This window comes from Agrilus planipennis, unplaced genomic scaffold, assembly GCF_000699045.2.
Source record: "Agrilus planipennis isolate EAB-ADULT unplaced genomic scaffold, Apla_2.0 scaffold106, whole genome shotgun sequence".
Taxonomy (NCBI): domain Eukaryota; kingdom Metazoa; phylum Arthropoda; class Insecta; order Coleoptera; family Buprestidae; genus Agrilus; species Agrilus planipennis.
This window is the reverse complement of record NW_020438893.1, coordinates 302321-306977: the sequence shown is the minus strand read 5'-3', so window position 1 is coordinate 306977 and position 4657 is coordinate 302321. Positions and strand designations below refer to the sequence as shown.

At 37.0% G+C, this 4657-nt stretch overlaps 1 protein-coding gene across 1 annotated transcript in view; it reads right to left on the bottom strand.

Moving 5' to 3' along the window:
* Window positions 1–2487, bottom strand: part of LOC108736879 (epithelial discoidin domain-containing receptor 1) — a 406840-nt gene extending 404353 nt beyond the window's left edge. Inside the window, exon 1 of the mRNA XM_018469473.1 lies at window positions 2417–2487. The gene's annotated coding sequence lies outside the window, so the exon portion shown is untranslated. The remainder of the gene's footprint in view (window positions 1–2416) is intronic.
* Window positions 2488–4657: the final 2170 nt, after the last annotated feature.

The following is a 4657-nucleotide window of genomic DNA, read 5'->3' as shown; positions in this document are numbered from 1 at the left end:
TATACTTCGCTTGGATGGAATTTAACGCGCCGAACATGACCGAGCAGAGCGCGAGAACTCCCGAACGCAGTTTCGGTTTCGGTCGTAGTTTCGGCAAGTTTGCCGCCGAAACCGAAACTCGTTTTTTTGCCGAAACTCGACCGAAACCGAAACCGAACTTTCGGTCGGACACTAGACATCAACGCTAAAGAAGCCGCGAAAGTCCGAAAATCGTCCTATGCTACATCTTTAAGACAAACCTACAGATTACTATGTAACTCCTATTTCATATTTCGAAAGATTAATCATATAATCCTGTTCATTTGTCTTCCAGCAAAATTTATCGATAAAAAGTAAATAAAAAAAGTTTGCGGTATGTTCAAGATTATTCCGAGTGTGATCCTGAATGCTTTGGAAAGTCTTTTGCAAGAGCCTAACCACGGACAGCAAAAGGAGATTATGTGTTTTCTAGAGTAGCGCTATAAATAAGGAGTTGCGCGAGCGACAGGGCACGACGCGACGCGGCGCGGCGCGACTGTAGAAATTCAGGATCTGTTACCTTTTTACTTTGCGCATTCGTTTAGGGCTGGTTATCCTGATGTTGGAAGCTTAAGGGAGAGACGCCTGGAAAGTTCTCGCGAGTAAAATCCACGGGTTGCAACTCTTCACGAGGTCATTTATTTTCCCAGACGAACGGCCCATGAGAAATGGCACCGCCGGGAATGACAACACACAAACTGTGAATCCTTTCATTTACTGCAAAACATTCCGATTCGCCCACAAATATATATACACACTCACACACGCTTGTTCCACGGATTGCTTATTCAACTTTCAAAGAAATGTGTGACACACGCTTTAAAGTAGCTTATCACGAAGTTCCGGAGGACTAAGCGGCAAATAGAAATAGTTTACCGAAAAGTTACGATTGCTTTTCTCTTACAAAGGAGATTACATTTAACCCTCACAAGAAATAGGGATATGGGTGGAATTATATCTACCAGATGGCTTTTGACCTCCGCTTTTCTTGCATGTTGCTTGAACAGAAGAGCACTATACTGGTTCATATCATACACATAGCTTTCTTGAAAGTCTACGTCAAACATAACTTTAATGAATATTTAATTATTAAAGCAGATAAAAAGGAAATTATTTGAGGATGAAGTAAATCTGCGAGATCTACACAACTGTTATCGTTAATTTCATTTCTATAACGACAAAACACTAAATAATATTGTAAATCCAGGAAATAATAAGTTTTATTGCAGAATAACTTAATTTGGTTTCGTATATGTTGTTAGCAGGACGATCTAAGGATACCTGGCAATGATCAACGATTTCACGAACGATTCTAGACCCAGAAATAAAAGTACTAGTACCTAAACCTTTTCCTAATGTAACTTGTGTCTCATATTCGTTTTTAACTGCATCCAACAGGTTTAGATTTTTGCAAAAATTCATATTTAACACACCATAGATAATATTACTGCATAATATATTTTGATATTTACTTCACGATACGACTACATACGGCTTGCTATTTATGCATTATTTCAAGAAAATAATATTGGAATCATTTAAGAAATCATTTTTCATACATTAATGGAAAAGCGAATCGGTTATCTGTTTTACTTTCTGTTCGGCTTCAACAACAAGGAATAAGTTAAAACAATGTGCACGTAAAGTTCCATAGAACAATCGGATAACGCTTTGCTTCTAATAATGACAATAGTTTGGACGCAATTACACTTAGAATATGTATAGATCGTTTGAATTCCATTGAAGTCGTTTTCGATCTAATAATTGCTTTGAACTCGGTGCTTTAAATACAAATAGGGCTCTCAATTTCCGTATTATTAATATTCCTGTAATACGAAACCATTGTAGTTGAAGACTGTATTACCTACTACGAAACATAGACGTAAGTAATAAATAATTAATTGTTTTACTTTATTTTGTCATCCCATTGTATAGGGTCATTCACCGGAACCATTACTGAAAGATGTTCAGAGCTATATTGTGTTTCATAATTAAAAGTGTAGTTTAATGTTGTTAACTTCATTGTTATTTATATTATTATTTCTTTCTATGCTTTCTAGTAACCCGAATCTCTTCCTTTGTTATTGTTTGTATCAATTTAATGCTATATAAATGTTCACTGCGGTTTTTATTACTAAAGCAAAACCTATAGGTACAATACTTTTTGTGTTCCTCCAATCTGTACTTTGAAGACCTGTTAGTTTGTCCTATACAATGAATTTTGCGATTTCTACAATTTATTTAATAGAAACCACTTATGTATGGTGTAATTAACTAACAGTGAAATAAAGGGAAACCTATTTACATATATTGTTCTAAGGTATCTTATTTAATCTATTGTATTGCCTACATTCGCATTAAGGATCGAAAAAAGGGTCTAATATTATTGACTACTTACATTTTTCTCGAGAGCTTCTTTGAAAGTCACTGGACGATCTCGTAGATCCCTGGCAACTGCATAAAGTTGATGCTCTGGAAGAAATTTCATGTATTTTAATTTATTATCGAATAACTTCAATAATTATGCTTGAATATTTAAGGTGAGGTTGCTTTAATTATGATAAAATTATCATGAAAAACGGACAGACAGACACACGAGTGATTCTATACGGGTTCCGTTTTTCATTCGAACATACGGAACCCTAACTCGAGAACCAACTTAACATTGTAATTAAAAAAACACGTAAAATTTGTACGCTTAATATTGTTTTGTTGAAAGATCTACCATATTAAGTTCAGCCCATAGACTTGTTATTAATTTTGCTGTAATCTATAACTAAAGAACTATTTTCTATATTTTTTTCAAAATTTTATTTAGAAACACTCTACCTATTTTAAAATTATAAATATATTTGAGACCCTTATAACAAACCCTTTCATTTGATATGTCACACGGTACAGTTTGCAAAACTTTTTTTTAAATTTCCTATTGGCCCTCGAAAAATGACCCCCATGTTCAAAATAAATTTATTTATGTTATACGTCCGTGTTTGAGTCACAGAAATTCATATGTGTAGATACTAAATTTCAACTTAATTCGGAACGAAGTCACTGTAACAGACAGACAAACACACGAGAATAGGGTTCCATTTTTCATTCGGACGGAACCCTAAAAAAGCACGAGGGATTATAAATAAGCGCCCCGGTATAAAATTGACGGGAATTGTGAAGCATTATTGACATAAGCGTGTATCCGAATATAAATTAGAAAGAAAGCTGAAGGTTCAAAGGGCTGTGTAAATATTATAAGAGGTTGTTGTGTGACGGTCCTGTGTCTGAATCCCCCGGTGTAGATTTCTGGCAGCGAAATTTAACGTTTCGTCCCGTTCATGTCAGTTTTACAAAGAAGCACTTAAGGTAAACTGGTGTATCCATAAATCTCCACTTCATACCGTATGCCGTTCGCTTGCCTACACACTCCTGTTTCGCTTAATATTTAAAACGCATACATTGAAACTGTGAATACTTTCACTCTGTACACGCGTTTGCAATCTATTTAAACTAAACAGCTCCTTTTCAGGGCGGCACCCGACCTCCCTGCTTGTATAATATACTGAAGAAAGAAGACGAAGACGAAGACGAGGACGAGAAAGTAAAAGAAAGGGAGAAGGCGCTTTTGTCGGCTTACCTTCAAGAAAAAACTAATATCACATTCAAAAGGGTAATAAACCCTCGAGTTTAACGGTGAATAGGTCGATAGGAGTAATTTGTGTAAAGAACCACGATGGCATTCAATTTTTCACCTTGCATTACAACAACGTAACACGTTCAGATACTAGGTGCCTGTAAGACAACCAGTTTCATTTTTTGAAGTGAAACTTCTATATATAGACGAAGAGGCGTTACGGGAGGTGGAGAGGGTAGACGGAATATCGCGTGGTGAGAGGCGGCAGCAGTGGAGAGAAGGTAACGGCTGTATTTGATGGATATATGATACGCAACCGCACGGAGAGTGAGGAGTCCGCTAGAGTCTCGGTGGCGGGTGCTGTGCTCAGCTGTTGTTTTCTTACCTCTGCTCTCCACGTGACTGGGCATCATTGCTTCTGTTTGCGGTCTGTGTAAGAACCAAATCATTATTTTGCAGTAAACCTGTGAAAATGAAATAAATTCGTTTTTCCACTTGTCCGTTGCCATTCGTTTTTCCAATTGTCCGTCGAAGTTTCACTTCTACTATGTGTCCCAGCACACATTTCATTTTTTCATTCGAGAAGATTACCCCATTTATATCTATCTCTGTTAAAGAGCTATCAAAGGCTCTTTCATTTATAAAAATATTTGTACATCCCTGCGAATGTAAAATATTATTATGTGACCTTTAACTCGACATTTGAGGTACAAAACTGGCAATTACATTCGCTCAGTGCCTCAGTGCTTGAATCAACTCGTAGCGAATAAGCATGTTGTGGTTGTCCGCCGTTTAAAACACTTTAGCCGCATTGTACGTAATTGTCCGATACTGACGTCCCTTTACGAGGGTAGGTACGTAGCTCGCACAATACCGGCCGCTTTATCCCATGGATAACCCTAACCCTAACGAACAAACAGGAATGCGCTGTGCGAGTGTTTGAACCTATAAACAAAGGCTTACTCAGACGGAAGCTTGTACCTAATTAACATTGTTATTGAAGTGTGTCTCGAA